Here is a 17,396-nt window from a genome sequence, read left to right as displayed (position 1 = left end):
ATCCTTGATCGTCAGTGACAACCAGCAACTTGGGAACCCACTTCAGAAACTCTCCTGCTAGGCACAAAATTGCTCACCAGGCAAGAGATGAATCATTAAGCTTCAGAAATGATTACTTTAGGATTTTTGGTTATGCTTTCTTGCATTCTGTGAAGGTAAATGGGTTCAAATAAGTTTTCGTGTGAATGTACTCATGGAGCATCAAGGATATGTTTCAGTAAAATATCTAGGATCTACTTTTCCTCTTTTTCTTTCTCTCTTTCTTTCTTCTTTGTGCTGGAGTTCTTTCAGGAAGGAACATTTGATTCAACTAGGGAGGACTTCCTGGAAGAAGGGGCATTTAGGTTGGGATTTGGAGAATCATCTTAAAATGCATGAAGTGACTGAGACTTGAAGTAAATGTGGAAAGGCAGGAGGGTCCAGGGCTGCTTGGGAAGTGCTGAAGAGTTCAGGGCAGCGACAATGTGCACCGGGAGGATGGAAAGGTGGGTGAAGTGGGGATACGGAGGGCCTGGACCACCAGCCTCAGCAGAGGCTGTGTTCAGGGCAATGAGGAGCAGTTAGACATTTATCCAAACGCTGCTATATAATTCATATGTTATAAAACCAAGTGTATTGACAGCTCTGCAGTGGAGGGACAGCTGGAAGCAGACTATGTGACTGTTATGAAACAGTGTGGGCGAGAGTCAGGGGCTTCCCTCCCCAACCTCCAATGACTGGCATGCCCCATGAACCTGGAGACCCTCAGCACTCTAAGAGCTGCGCTGCAGAACCCCTGTAATTCACACGCTAGCTCGTGGCATCTGAGTAACAGAGGCAAAACAGGAGGAGGCAGAACACAGGTGAGGTCCATCTGGACCCCAACAAAATGAGATTGTCAGGATGGCCTGGATGGCTGCAACCTCTGAACATAACTGTCACCTAGTGTTTCTATTTCCTGTATCCAAGTACAAAGTAATCAGCTAGAGGAAGGGGCAGGGATGACAGCATTCTCACCGCAAAACCAGGCAACCTAAGGTTCTTTCCTTTATCTGGGTGGTGTAGCACTTACCGGAGAATCATCAGCCCTGGAGTTTTCATTCTAGCAGCTCACAGTAAGCAACACACACCACAAGCCCGGGAAATGTTCATTCAAAAGGTGAATTCTGTTCCTTGGTTTAAATATGAGGACTGCACATACCACTGTTTCTTTATAATCAGTCACCATGGTGGACCCTTGCATCTCCGTTCCTCTGTGAGAGTGTGCCTTCTAGGGATGCCCGGGAACCCTACCCTCCTCACCCCTGTAGTACCTCCACATCTAGGCAAGCTGCTTCAGAGCAGGGCCCAAGTCTAATCAGGCCCATCGGTGTCTTCTTTTATGTTTTCAGGCGTCCCGGGTGACCATGTAAGAAAGCAGGCAGCGAACTATGACCCCCACTAAAACCGCCCTCCCCACCTGTTTTTGTAAATGAAGTTTTATTGTAACAAACTACGCCTGTTCATTTATGCGTTGTCTGTAGCTGCTTCTGCTACAGAGTACTGGTGATAGAAGACCTATGGCCACAAGGCCTAAAACATTTACTACCTGACCCTCAACAGAGAATTTGCCAAAGCTTGATTTAAGAAATCCATCTACCCACTGGAGAGACCCCACATAGGGGCCCTGAAGCCACAAGAAGAAAGAGAAGACTATATGTCCCAGTAATGTGATTGGCCGAGTGATTTGACCATGAACTGCTAGCATGGGGTCCCAAGGGAAGCAGCAGGGAGACCCTGCTCCCCACTCCTCCTCCAGCTCACCCTGGGCAACTCTCAGAACTGGTTTAAAATAATGGTGGTTTTAAGTCACCAAGTTGGAAGCGGGGGCATTGTTACACAGCAATAGATAACTGGGATCTGCTCTCCTCATCCCTCCAGAAATTACTGGACTGTGACCGTGAGGATGGAACAGAAAGACAGAACACCACCAAAATCAGACATGAAACCACGGCTGAATTAGTTCCTGAAGCTGCCCAATAGCAAACTGTAACTGATCGCAGAGCTTTTCTGGAGAAATACATAACTCATCACGAAACCAACTACCAAACCACAGACTTCTGTTTCCTTCACCTTGGACGTCACCTCTACTTCCGGCAACAGTTTGACCGCATTTGAGTTTGTGGGTTTCTGCCTTTTAAATGAATTTTATCATTACGAAATCAACGCGAACCAGAATGGTCCCCTAGGACAGGAACTTTTCATCCCTCTAATGCACACTGTCCACGTGTGTGTTCTTTTAGATGCAGAGCCGCCTTGCACTGAATTTTAGTCTCTTTTTAAAGAAGCAAACCTGACATTTCAAAATAGCTCAGGCTCTAAAGAGATGAGACATGCTAGGAACCCAGCGATGGTTTTCATAATTTGCTCATCGAAAATCCATCCATTATATTTGTATTTTAGGGAAAGTAAAAATCAAAACACATTTTGCTTGTTACATTCCTTCAACTGTATCTTGAGAGAAAGCTCAGTGCCCTTCCTCCTTCTAATAGAAGCTGCAATTTACAAGACTAATGGCAGGGTCGTGGTGGGTGATGTAGGAAATTCCACTGCAGAGGCCATAGCCTGTGCGGCAGCCTCTCAGACCAGCAGATGGAGGAGGTGGGTGGGGAGCACAAGGCTCCCGTAGATGTCTGGGAATATGTCACACTGGTGACAGGGACCCTGTAGAGGTGACTATGGTTATAGATTTTAAAAGAGATTAGATCAAATAAGAGATTGTCCTGGGTTATCCAGGCAGGCCCAATCTAATCACATGTGCCCTGAAAAGCAGAGAGCTCTCTATCTGGAAGCAAGAAGAGATGTGGCTGAAGATGGCTTCAGAGAGATGGGAAGTGTGAAAGGACTTGGTTTGAAGATGCCGGAGCAACATGAAGAAGCAGGCGACAAGCCTTCAGGCACCAAGATAGGCTCCAGCCAGCAGTGGACAAGGAAGAACTGCACTGGGCTGGGCCAGGGGCTTCCAGGGGCACTGTGCCCCAAGCAAGTTTCAATCAGCTCTGCTTCAGGGAAGTGATGTCTCACCACCCTTTCCTTAGGCTGGAACAGAAGTATCAGCATTCGGAACATTCTCCTTTCCTTCCAAGGAAATACAATCTATCCTTGTGACTGCAAACACCGTTGCTTCCAGTTCTCAAGAACCTGTCTTGAATCTTGAAGGAGTGAGTTAGTTCTTCCAAGGAAAAAAAAAGAATGCCAACCCTCTCTCTTGCTGCTGCACACCCACCCACTGAAGCTTCTGCTACCCACATTCATGTGCTATCCAAGGTGCTTCCTCTTCTAGAAGTTTCCATCTTACATTAAATATAAAAGTCTCTGCTTTCACTCAGTAGGTGGTGCCTGAACCATAGCTTGAGGGAATCTGTCCTTTTCCAAGGCCCAGGAGGGTGCTTTTGCCATGGCAACCAAGAGGGACTCTAGAATGACTCAGGTCCTAACTGTGCTTCTCCAGCCATACAGAAGGCATCCAGCTCTCTTTACTCTTCTCAACCTGTTGTCTTTGCCTTCTTCCACTCCTGTCTGCCCCACACACCCAGCTGCCCCTTCCCTGTCATTCCAATCCTTTGCTGGAGCCTCTGTCCTCATGATGCCTCTTCCTCCCTCCGTCATCCCCACTGTTGCCCCAAGAACCAGGCAGAGCAGACAGGAGTTGGAGTGAAAGCAGCAAAGGGCCTGGGGAGGCAGCCTGGATGAGCTGCCCTAACAGCTGTTCCCCAGTCTTAAGTCTGAAAACATTGACCCAGGCTTTGCCCAGGTCTGCATTAAGCTCCAAGTTGTAGGTACATTGTCTAATCCTTACAGTGGCCCAGCAAGGGGTTCCTGAGTCCCCTAGGAGGAAACTGAGGCAGCAGGGGGTGATGAGAGAGATGGAAGGGACTGCATAAGCTGTTTGTTGGAGCCACACAGCTGATGGAGGCAGTTAACTGGGTTTCACTGCTGTAAAAAATGCTATTATTTTACTTAAAAGTATGTGCTTATAAAAAAAAAATCAATACATGCAGTAAAGTACTGATGAGAAAGAACAATTAACCACCTAAAACTGTAGTATCTCAAAATGCATCCAGTCAAAGAAAGTCTGTTTGGTAGACACCCTGCAGAGCTGCATACCAGTCAAGGTGTAACCTTGGTTCTGCACCGCCCACAGCATCAGGGCACCTCGAAGTCCTGGATCTGATTCTCCAGGCTACCCAGTTCTTCCCACTGTGGGAGGAGCCAGGTAAGAACCCCCTGATGCTGTAGCAGCCCAAGGGCCTGGCAGGGAGGGGCAGTCAGTAGGAAATAGGTGAGGATACAAGCCTGGACACCAGAAGGGTCTCCGACCTCCCTGAGTGACACAGGATTGTCAGCAGGAGAGCTAGGAGAGGACAGAGCCTGGGATCTGCCCAGACCTGAGGGCCTCAGCCAGACAGGTGCGAAGGACGCCAGTCATGTGGGGGCACCCATGCCCAGCTGTAGCATCACTGCACACCCAGCAAGGCTGGTCTTCGGGCTGGAGTCATCATGTCTGCGAAGGTACAAGTGGCCCCAGCCTCAGAGGCTGGCCCACCACAGTCCCTCCAAAGACACAAGGGGACAGGAGGCTCCTCTGGCATGAGCCCCCACCATCTGCAGCAGAGAGAAGAGAGAGGGGTGTCACAGCTGGCCCTGACGGCTGGAGCCAGGGACATCCCTTCCCCGCTTGGGTGGGTCAGTCACATTCCACATCACACCTCTCAGAAGCTTCACCAGAGGTGCAGAGAACCCAAAGAGGGCGGGTCTCCCACACTTAGTGGGAGGGGAACCTTGTTGGTTGGGCAAGGAAACCAACAGTGGGCTCCAAGCCATGTGAATCAAGCGCAAATTCCTTGATGACTCCAGCCAGACAGTATAGAGTACAAGTTTGGGGTAGTGAAATTCAGGGAGAAAAGGATCAGTGTAGACTGTTGTCCTCACCCTCCACTGCACACTCACCCCACACAGGGGCCCTAAAACTCTCCATGCCCAGCCCTGGCCCCAGACCATGACATCAGAAGCTCTATAGCAGGGACCTGGCTTCAGAATTTTAACACCTCCCCTGGTGATTTCAAGATGTCCCAAAGTTGAAGAATAACCAAAGAGTGATAAGCTTCAAATGCTCTGTGCCTATCCCTTCCTGGAGATGTTGGGTTAAATATAGTTTTTGAACTAGGGGATCTAGGGACCATTAAGTTTCTGCATTTCTTTCCAACCCTCAGCCTGCTGCTGGTCTGTGGACCACACTGTAAGTAGCAGGAAAATAGAACCATAATTCTCAGTCTTATCTTTTCCTTTTTGTCTAACTCTGTGCCTTCCACTTATTAACATAAAAATCTCATATCTTCCTTTAATATGATTTAAAACTGGCACAGGAAATCAGTGCGAAACCCAAACCAAGCCTCAATACTTGAGGATAAAGCCCTGCTATGCTTTCACATCACACCTCTGTGGCCCGCCTGGGGCGGTGCCCCCACACCCAGGATCTAGGGAAATAGCCTGGTGCAAAAAAAACAATGCCGAGGTTTCAGCAGCTGGGTGGCCCACAGCTCACGCCCCCTCATGAGGCCTTGTTCCCCCATCACCAAATGAGAGAGTGGGCAGGTGACCTTGAAGGGCCTTTCCAATACGACTGGAAATTTTGATCTTAAATCATCTTTTAATCTTTTCCATTACGTGGCCAAAGGATCTTTGGCTTGCTCTATGACTTCCAGGAAAGAGGCAGGCTTCCAGGGGTACTTTGCACCAGGGACACCCCTGGCAAGGGACTTTCCTGACAAGAGCGGGTTGGAGACCATGCCACAGATACTGGAAGGATTAAAGACCCAGACCCGGGATCATAAACTCTATTGTATGCTTCCCTGGTGGCTCAGAGGGTTAAGTGTCTGCCTGCAATGCGGGAGACCTGAGTTCGATCCCTGGGTTGGGAAGATCCCTGGAGAAGGAAATGGCAACCCACTCCAGTACTCTTGCCTGGAAACAGTACTCTTCCCATGGACAGAGGAGCCTGGTAGGCTACAGTCCATGCAGTCGCAAAGAGTAGGACACAACTGAGCGACTTCACTTACAAGCCTTAAGTTCTTCATGAAAGAGCCATGGGAAGAGCCATAGACAATATGTAACAGATGGGTCTGGTCGTGAGTCAATAAAACTTTATTCAAAAACCCAGCAGTAGACAGGATTTGGCTCACAAACTGTAGTTTGCTGACCCCTTGCCTAGAGCAGTGCTCCTCAAACTTTCATGGTTGAAGATCACCGGGGGAGCTTGCTAAAATTAAGATTCTAAGTCAGCAGGTGTGCATACAGTGCTGTCCAGTAGAAGGACCACGTGAGTCACATGTGTAATTTAAAATTTCCTGGTGACAACATATTTTGAAGTTAAAAGAAGTAGGTGAAATTCATCTTAACAGGACATTTTAATTAACCTAGAATGTTTCAAATATTATTTTTCCCTTCTGTGGCATGAGCCACATTTCAAGTGCCCATTAGCCAAGTGTGACCGGTGACTGGGTTCATAGATGGCAGAGTTCAGTTCAAGGCCTAAAAATCTGCATTTATGACAAGCTCCAAGGTAATGTTGACGTTGGTACCTAAAAGCAGCATCCTCAACCTGGGCAGCCTTGCCACAATTTTCTGCAGAAGATTTGGCAAATTTTGTACCTATTCTGGGGGCTTCCCAGGTGGCTCAGTGGTAAAGAATCTGCCTGCCAAGCAGGAAATGTGAGTTCGATCCCTGGGTTAGGAAGATCCCCTGGAAGAGGAAATATTTATATTAATAGGAACCCACTCCAGTACTCTTGCCAAGTGAATCCCTAAGGGATTCACAGTCTATAGGCAGTCTATAGGAAGGTTACAGTCTGTAGGGTCACCAAGAGTGGGACATGACTGAGCCACTGAGCATGTACCTATTCTAAAATGCTTAAAGTCATATCTTAAGGAATATCCAGCTCTAAGTTTATTGATACTATCATTGTGTGTTATTCCAAGCAGCATTCTCAAATGCTGTCCTCTGTTGGTTTTATGCAAAGGCCAATTAAACAGAGACCCTGACTCCTCCACATCCTACAGAGGAGAAGATGTGTGTTGATAGAGACTGCAGAACACAAAGATTATGGTCATCCATGTGGAAAGCCCTATATCAGGCCCTTTACATCATATATTTGTCAGGATTCTGTAGAGAAACAGAACCCACAAGAGAAAGATGGCAGATAGATAGATAGAGATAGACATACGGTTTACAGTGAGGAATTGGCCCATATGATTACAGAGGCTCAGAAGTCCCCATTCCTGCTGTCTGCATGCTAGAGATCCAGGAAAGCTGGTGGTATGCTTCTAAAACTGGAAGGGCTGAGGGTTCAGGTTCCAGTGTGAAGGCAGGAGACCGATGTCAGAGCTCAAGAAGCCAGGCAGATAAAGGGGTACATTCTCTCTTCCTCCACATTTTGTTCGATTCAGGCCTTCAACTGATTAGATGAGGCCCACCACACTGAGGGGGCTTCCCCAGTAGCTCAAATGATAAAGAATCCACTTGCAATGAGGGAGACCTGGGTTCAATCCCTGGATCAGGAAGATCCCCTAGAGAAGGGCATGGCAATCATTCCAATATTCTTGCCTGGAGAATTCCATTGACAGAGGAGCCTGGCATGATCCAGTCCATGGGGGTCGCAAAGTGTCAGACACGACTGAGTGACTATACTACCACACTGGGGATGAAAATCTGCTTTACTCCACCCACCAATTCAATGCTAATCTCATCTGGAAATCACCCCACAGACATGCCCAGAATCATGTTTACCAAATATCTGGACACTTGGCGACCCAGGGAAGTTGACAAAATTAGCCATCACTCATGGTTATCTCTGTGAAGTTCACAGCCCTGTGAGGGAATGCTATGATTCCCATCTCACCAAGTAGAAATCCAACGTTCAAGATTAAGAAGCTGCTGCTGACAACAGGCAAAGCTATGCCTGGGATCTGTTTTCGTTTTGAGGTCATACACAAAAGGGTGGGGTTCGCAACAACTTTTAGGTATCACCACACAGAGGTTGATATTTCAATAATTTTAACAATATATCTCCAGCTTGGCTAGCTCCATCATTTCAGACTTGAGATATTTCACAGATAGCATGCATAGGAAAAGCTGAGGTTTATTTCAAGGGTTTTTTTAAAAGCTATTTTTCAAGAAAACAAACAGTGATGTAATCCTGTGGCAGAATGTGCAAAAATGGTACTCAGAGGAAAGAAAGATCCAGGAAACAGCCAGTGAATGTTCCTTGGTCATTTCAGCCTTTTGGAGCCTTGCTTTAAATGGTCACGGTACCCCCAGATTCACATTCACAAGCCAGTGTCCACCAAGAGCCCTCCCTGATTTTCACTCAGGCCTTTCAAATTTGCCCATCCCAAAGTAAACTCTAGGAGCCTCTTCTGGTCTCAGCAATCCACCTACATCCTAACCTTAACCCAGTTTCTCAAACCAGAAGCAGTGGTCTTCCCAACCTTCACCTTCTTCCTTGCACCCTCACATCCAAGTCTGTTCTTGCTGCCTCGGACAGGAAGCCCCCTTTGCCTACCCTTCTCACCCCAGCCACCCCACCACTCCTGTCCCCCATCCAGGTTCTCCGAGGCTTCCTTATAGACAGACGGGACCTACGTTATATACTGCCTGCCCCTCGCATACCTCCCCTGTAACTCAAATGGTACAGAATCTGCCTGCCACGCAGGAGACCAGGCTTCGAATCGTGGGTTGGGAAGTTCTTCTGGAGAAGGGAATGGCAATCCACTCAGTATCTTTGCCTGGAGAATACCGTGGACAGGGAAGCCTGGTGGGTTACAGTCCACGGCGTTGCAAAGAGTCAGACACGGCTGAGCGACTAACACACGGGCCACCCATCCAAAATACAGATGTGTCCTGTGTCCTGCTTCCCTCTCTGACATCATCTGGCCCCACCCCCACCAGGGTCACCTTACTTCCAGCTGGCTCCCTGGCATTGCCTTTGCACATCTGCCACCTGTCCACCAGTGAACCCTTACTCGGTTTGCTGTCCTCCTTCCCTTCTTTGGGGAGGAGCCCAAGGAGACCCCACTGAGCTCTGCACTATCCCTCCCCCATCTCTGCTTTGCTCCTGCCCTCTAACCCGTCTTGCAGTCCATGATCACCTACTCACTAATGCATATCCTCCCTATGACCTCTCCCACCAGAGGGGATGTGGACCTCGCCAAGTGTTCACCCAGCCCAGCCTGGAGAGGGCTGAGTGCTCAGCGAACATTTGGAGACAAATCCAGGTATCAGGATAGGAGTAAACAAACATACAAAGCCAAACAAAAAGCCATGAAATTAAAAGACGCTTACTCCTTGGAAGGAAAGTTATGACCAACCTTGATAGCATATTAAAAAGCAGAGACATTACTTTGACAACAAAAGTCCGTCTAGTCAAGGCTACGGTTTTTCCAGTGGTCATGTATGGATGTGAGAGTTGGACTGTGAAGAAAGCTGACCACCGAAGAACTGATGCTTTTGAGCTGTGGTGTTGGAGAAGACTCTTGAGAGTTCCTTGGACTGCAAGGAGATCCAACCAGTCCCACCTAAAGGAGATCAGTCCTGGGTGTTCATTGAAAGGACTGATGCTGAAGCTGAAACTCCAATACTTTGGCCACCTCATGCAAAGAGTTGACTCATTGGAAAAGACCTTGATGCTGGGAGGTATTGGGGGCAGGAGGAGAAGGGGATAAGAGAGGATGAGATGGCTGGATGGCATCACCAACTCAATGGACATGGGTTTGAGTAAACTCCGGGAGTTGGTGATGGACAGGGAGGCCTGGCGTGCTGCGATTCATGGGGTCGCAAAGAGTCGGACACGACTGAGCAACTGAACTGAACTGAAACAAACAAAGATCCAAAGCCTGGAAGCTACAGTGAAGGGCGGATCCATCCCATCGCAACCAACTCATAAAGGCCATTATCCTGCTTTGAGAAGCCACTATCTGTTTGGCAAGGTTTTATTCATAGGGATTCTGACATAAAGAAAAATACCTGAGAGTCTCTTTTTCCAGCTAGAGTTCTGCTCGAAGCAAGAGACCTAAGGAATGATCCATGTCTCTATCCTGCCCACCTAGTGAATAACCTGTGAATCCCGGGCTCCCTGAGCCTCAGACCTGGAGCAGCCCTCACTGCAGCACACACCTTCCTGAGGAAGGCCCGTCCCCCAGGGCCTGGTCATGCTCGGCCTGTTCTCCTCCCACTGAATTCCCCTCACACTCAGTCCAGGCCCCACTCTTTGCAGGACCCCAGTGTTTGCTATCACACTTGGGCCTTTTGCATCCTGCCTTCCATGGACATGCTCGCTCAAAGCTCACTGTTCAAGGCTCTGCTTGCTTTCCCTAAAGGCGAGGAGCAGGGGTGCCTGAGATTGCCTAGAGGCAGGTCCTGAGATGAGGATTCATGTAAGAGAGTGATGAGGAAGGACTCCCAGGAGAGACTGGGAAGGGAGGGCAGAGTAGGGCATAGACAGAGAAGAACCAAGCCAGGGGAAATCTGGGCCAGTCCCCAGGGAGTGGGGAAGCTTTCATCCTGACCTTTGGGAGATCCACAGCAGAAGGGGCACCCCACAAGCTTCACTGGCCCAGGCCATGAGTCGGGGCGGGGAGGGGGCGTGTAGGGGTGGAGACTTCAACTCCTGGGCCCTTCCAACAAAACAGCTCCAGCAGCCCAAGGGCAATTCAAGAACAGCTCAAGGGCAGGTGCTGGCCAGGAATACCAAAGCACACAGCAGCCCAGAGCAAGGTGTTGAAGCAGTAACCCAACCAAAGGGGCCCTGGCTAGAGCCCCCACAGTCAAGAACCTCCCAGGATCCAGCTGATGGGGGGAACCAGAAGAAGCTCTCCTGTGCTTTATTTTGCCCTTGGTCCCTGCACTTTCCCACCACCACGCCTCCTCTGATTTACACTCAGATCCCAGGAACTGGCAGCTCAGCCACCTCTGTGAATATCTCTCTGTGAGGCCTGACATCCAAGCCTGCACCATGCCCCCCCAGTCCATCAGCCCTCTGATGTCGATGTCACAATCCAGAGAACTCAGCTTCTTGTCATCAAACATCTTTATCTCAGCAGTGGGATCAAAACCTTTCCTCCTGGCAAAATGCTCTATTGAAAATATCAGAGTCTTGTGATGATCCCACCACCTTGGGGGATGACCACCTGAGATGCAATCCGTGCTCATGGCCAGGCTGCCCTTGTCTGGCTGTCCTCCCAGACAGGGGCAGAGCAGAAAGCCACCCTGTTCCAGGGTTTGGGGTCCCCGGTGTCCCCCCAAGCTGCTGGGTGCTATACTGGGTTGAACCTCCAGGCCCCCTCTGCTGTGCTAGGGAGCCTCTCTGACCCTCCCATTATTGTTGAAGTTTGTTCATTTATTTTTCTGCACTTTGGGTCTCTTCCTTCTCTATCTGCAGCCAGATCATGGACCTCACGTTGCCAGTGGGATCCCAGGGGAGGATGACAGCAGGAGTAGCCAGCAAGGGGGTCAGGCATGGGTCTCCCACTCACCTCCCAACATCAGCACACCAGTGACCCTGCAGCCTGTGAACCCCAGTGCTTCAGGCCCAGGCATCTGTGGGCCCTGCGTCACTCCAAGACGGGGGTGGATGTCACACTGTGGTTTCGGGGGAAGAGGCAATGGTGGGCACATGCAGCCAGTTCTCACCCAGAGGAGGTGCCCAGTGGGCTAGCTAAGGAGCCCTGTAGCCCAAGGAGCCTGACGAGGGGTGTGTGCTGCAGGCGCTGCAACACCTGAGGGCTGACTGAGGAAATGAACTCAGCGTCCCTGAGAAATATGGAGGAAAGGTGACAAATGAATGGCTCCCTCTGAATGTCACTCAGTGATCTAGAAGCTTTTACCCAACCCCCACTGACCGAGAAAAAGCAGAGAGATCATTTTGCTGACAAAAGTCCAGATAGTCAAAACTATGGTCTTTCCAGTAATCATGCATGGATGTGAGAGTTGGACCATAAAGATAGCTGAACACAGAAGAATTGATGCTTTTGAGCTGCGGTGCTGGGAAAAGTCTTGAGAATCCCTTGGATAGCAAGGAGATCAAATCAGTCAATCCTAAAGGAAATCAACCCTGAATAATCTCTGGAGGTACTGATGTTGAAGCTGAAGCTGAAGCGCCAATACTTTGGCCACCTGATGCAAAGAGTCAACTCTTTAGAAAAGACCCTGATGCTGGGAAAGATTGAGAGCAGGAGGAGAAAGGGGCAACAGAAGATGAGATGGTTGGATGGTATCATCTACTCAATGGACATGAGTTTGAGCAAAGACCAGGAAATAAGGAAGGACAGAGAAGCCTGGCGTGCTGCAGTCCATGGTGTCACAAAGAGTCAGACATGACTTAGCAACTGAACAACAAGGAGAAAGTCACCAGGCACAGGGCTGGTCATCGGATGCTGCAGGGTCCAGTTTGGGTAGACTCCTTAAACTCAGATGGCTGCCTGAGAACAAGACCTGCCCTACGTACCTGCCCCCTCAGCAGGAATTGGGAAGACACACCCACACCCAAAACCCTTGTTGAAAAATTGCATTTCTTGCCATCCTTAACTGTGCCAGTAAACAGCTCTCTGAGAAAGGAAGAGGGCGGGGAACAATTTGATTCCTGGTGTTTGCTGATTTGCTTGGGGTAAATTTTGGCACCTTGGCTGATCTCAAACTTCCCCCTCAGAAAATTTCAAATATTCCTTCACCTCCTGGCTCTCCTGAGCCCAAGGAGGATGGCTCTGTGGTTTAGAGAAGGTGTTACTGACTTGTATCGCATCGTAGGTGTTACTGACCGGTCCTCACCTCTTTTTAGGACAACTTGTGTTTCACAGACATTTACTGGATGTTAAAGAATTCTTTGTGGTTGATTTCCTCAAATACAGGAAGCTGACTTTTCTCAGCAGTGAACTTCACTTACCCACCTGCCAGAGGAAATCATCTTGGCAAATGAGAAGTTAACGTCACTCATCACCCTGCATGGTCAACGACTCATTCTCTACTCTTAGACAAAGAGAAGTGTCTCTCTTTCCCAGTTATTAATTCTCAATAAGCAGTCATTTGGCATCCTAGCAGTGAAGGATGCAAATCCAAGACAACTCCATGTCTTAGAAACATTATGCATCTGGAAAGGACACTGGCATCGTGCTCACTGACTTTCAGCTGACAGTAGAAGTGGCCCGGGTTTCTCATCTCTCTGTCCCCTCTTGAAGGGGAGTGCCACCTCCACTTGCCAGAGTCCCTGGGAGATCTACACTAATCTGAGAGAGAGCTAGTGTGTTAGCCACAAGGCTGTACACCACATACTATTGATTTTCTATTCTCAGGTGGAAATAGAGGGAAGTTCAGAACTATTTGCTGATGCTGTTAGTTGAAAAAAAATCAGAGTAAAAATTACCAACTGCTATTTATTGATCAAGCAGTTACTCTATGTTGGTACCATGCTAAAGGCTTTATATATAACATTACACATTTAACCCTCAGAAAACCCTGAAAGAGAGGTGTTAGAATCCCATTTACAGATGTGACCACAGAGGCTGTGGGAGGTGACATATCTGAGCTGAGGTGGCTCAGATCAGAGAAGCCTGCAGCCCCCAGCATGGTTCTTACCTGTGAGGCGCCCACACTCCTCTCTGACAGGAGAGAAGAACCAGAATAATGTTCTTCTCATTTCTGTCCAAAATTTCATCTGCTCTAGTGTCTATCCCTGGCTTTCCTGGTAGCCCAGACAGTAAAGAAAATGCCTGCAATGCAGGAGACCTGGGTTCAATTCCTGGGTTGGGAAGATCCTCTGGAGAAGGGAATGGCAACCCACTCCAGTATTCTTTCCTGGAGAATTCCATGGACAGAGGAGCCTGGTAGGCTACAGTCCATAGAGTTGCAAAGGGTCGAACCCAACTGAGCGGCTAACACAAACATGCATACAGTGTCTATCCCACCATCTCCCCTCCCCGCCCCCAAATCCCCTTTCCTTCAAGATTCTTAAAGGTTAGTCCAGGGCTGCCCATGTTGACCCAGACCCTGGAGCTGACTCTTGTTTATTCAGTCCTTCCTCTCTTCCCACCTTCCTACTGCTTCAGAAGAAATGAATGTATGGTGTGATCATCTTTCTTCTCACTTGCCCATCTTAATCTTCTGCCTAGCACTGTGTCCTTCTCTATAAGGTGATTACAGGGGCTTCACTGGCCACCTCCTGGAGTCCAGGCTCACCATCCAGAGCAGCTTGTGGCCTCCTGTCTCTGCTTCTGGAAGCTGTGGTCTTGCCAGGGTGGGATTTTCCCTTCTGATTAAATCACCTCCGAGTCCTTCCTTCCGTCAGAGACCTGGTGGTATAAATATATCTTGGGTGACCCCAGAAGCCCTCTCAGCCTATAAAAAGGGGAAGAGATTCAGTCAATGGGCCATGGCTGGCAGTGGGCACAGACTTCCTGCAAGTCCTCCCCACAGCCAGGTCCCCCGGGGAGAGATCCGTCAGCCTGTCTCCTGCAGCCCTCACGCTGTGAGAGGCTTGAGCTGGAGGCCAGTCCAGGCTGAGTTCCCACTTGCCTCCCATCGTGCTCAGGGGTCAGCAAAGAGAGAAAAAGACACAGCCTGTCAGCTGTGTCAGAAGGAAGGGAACAACCCAGACTCTGAAGCCACAGCCTTGTTCTAGGAGCAGAGTGGTATATTTAGCAAAGCAGGATGTTTGTGGGTAAATCTACATTTTGCTGTAAATAAAATTCTGCAAACTATGGAGTTTAAGCTGAGGATGGCAGAAACTTATTTTACCACATTTTCCTAAAACAAGCTCAGTGAGACCCTTGTTTCAAAGACACGCTTCACACCGAGGGCTGGGTGACTTAGGGATACTGTCAGGAGCTTGAACCAGAGCACGAAGAGCTTGGAGAAGCTTTTCCCTGGGTAAACCAGCAAGCTGACCCTGTTCCTCCTCGAGTTCTTGTGGCATGTCCCCACTGACCCACTTGGACCCCAGCACCCTGGATGAAGTCTTTTTCTGCCAGGCTGTCACTCCAAACAGTTCCATTAAATGAGGCTCACAAGTTCTTGAAATCAAGAGCTCCTACAGATGGCTGACCTCACACTTTGAGGTTGACCAGTGAATGATTTATTTCAAGCCTTGTTACATACACAATAAATACACATCACATGTAAGGTGCTTCTGTGTGTCTCCCAGTCCACCTTTCCCCTGCTTTTGCTGAACTGTATTGACTCATTCCTTCAGTCAACAAACATGTGTGAGCAGGTGCCGGGCACTGAGTTTGGAGGCAGCCCTGCGGAAGACGGCCCACCAGCCAGAGCAGATCCTTGGTGGAAAGACGGCTGTGATGTGGTCACGTGTGTGAGAGGAAATGTGGCCTCACATTCTTTGCTGCTCCCAGCACTGAGAGGTGGAGTCCAAGTCCCTTCCCCTTGGATCTGGACTCCAAGCTCTTATTCCTCCGGTTCAAGTCCCTGACTCTGACGAACAGGGGTAAGGGTAGGTTTAGGGTTAGGACTAATAGAAATGAGATATACGCTATGTGTGGGAGTTCTAGACCAGGTGAGAAAAAGCTCTGAGGCTTCTGCATATGTCTCTCTGAACACTTGTTCTCAGACACCCTTCCTAGATTCCAGGTACATGGGTGAGGAAACCCCAACCACGGAGCAAGGCTGGCTGTGGGTTCTCCAATCAAAGCCTGGCATGAGTTTCTAGCCTCCAGTCAGCAATGTGAGGGTGCCCTTGTGGACAGACTCCAAATGAATGCACCCAGCCCAGCCCTTCCCAAAGTTCTGGCCTGAGGAATAGGGAGCAAAATAAAATGGTGGTTTTAAGCCACCCAATTACTCACAAAACCAGTCTGAACTGTATTCTGACTGGTTTTGTGCTGCAATAGATGACCAAAGTACTACAAAGCAACTATCAGGGACATCTCACTGGAAGGCTAGAAGGGGAAATTCCAGGAAGGCTTCCCGGAAGAAGCAGTATATCAGGTGGTGAGATAGAAGAGTCTTCTTGGGAAGACATAACAGTGCTAATGAACTGTCAGAGGAGAGAGGGGCTCCATTTTCCTAGGAATGTGTAGTCTATGGAAGGAGAGAGGAAAGACGGTGAAGATTTAGCAGAGATGAGCTTATTCCAGAGATACTCTGACACAACCCTCAGAGTCCCAGCCTGTGGGTTCAAGTTCCAATCTGAGGTACCTGGTTTCAAAAGGTCTGTTATTCAAGAATCCAAGAATTCAGACCCTGTGACTATAGAAGCACCGCCATGGGTGAGGGGCTGGGGGAAGTCTAGTTCCCGGACTTGGCCAACAAAGGTGCTAATTTGGGGTTTAGAATCTGTGCAACTTCAGGACAACTGCTTCTGAAACTTCAATAAGCGCCAACTCACCCAAGGGTCGAACTGAAGTGCAGATTTCTGCAGTCGGAGGCCCGAGATGCAGCCTGGGATTCTGAGTTCCTAACAAGTTCCTAGGTGATGTCCATCCTGCTGCTGGTTTCTAGGAGTCACGTTTTGAGCAGCAAGAATTTAGGGGCATTCTCCCAAAAAGATGGGTTCCCTGGTGGTTCATAGGTAAAGAATTTGCCTGCAACGCAGGAGACCAGGTTTAGTCCGTGTGTTTGGAAGATCCCCTAGAGAAGGGAATGTCCACCCACTACAGTATCTTCGCCTGAAGAATCCAACGGATAGAGGAGCCTGGCAGATTACAGTTCATGCAGCTGCAAAGAGCCAAACGTGAGTCAGGACTGAGCAACTAACACTTTCTCCCAAGAAGATAGGTCATAATTAACTTGCATGCTAGCAACAGCTCAGAAAATGTAGACCTTGTCCACAACCAAAAAAAAAAGTAGAATCACATTCATTATTCCATAAAATATCAATAAAACTGGGAACACGCTTATCAAATGCTTTATTACTGTGATTGGGTTATCACTGATGTGTATTTGGGTTCTATTATTGCACAACTAACCATGAGCTTAGCAGCTTCAGAATACACCCATTTATGACCTCTCAGCTCTGTGGGTCAGAAGTCCAGGCAGGCTGTTGAGCATCTCAGCTTAGCACCTCTCAAGGGCAAGGGCATGGTCAAGGATCTTGCCTGGAGGCTCTGAGAGGAATCACTGCCAGGCTTGTTCATTCCTTACAGCTGTAGGACAGAACATCCTGCTTTCTCTAGAAGCCATGCACAGGTCTTTGCCCCCTGCTGTGTCATCTCAAAGCCTTCAACAGGGAACCTCCTTCCTGTCAGATTCTTTAACTCACCTTCTTCCACCACACACCCACCCTCGCACTTCCAGGTGACCAGTCAAAGAAAATTTTCTGCTCTTCCAGGCTCTCAGATTAGTTGAGTCACACCTTGATCATCTATTTTCAGGCCAATTG

This window comes from Muntiacus reevesi, chromosome 10 (assembly GCF_963930625.1).
Source record: "Muntiacus reevesi chromosome 10, mMunRee1.1, whole genome shotgun sequence".
Classification (NCBI taxonomy): Eukaryota; Metazoa; Chordata; class Mammalia; order Artiodactyla; family Cervidae; genus Muntiacus; species Muntiacus reevesi.
Note: the sequence above shows the minus strand (reverse complement) of the source record.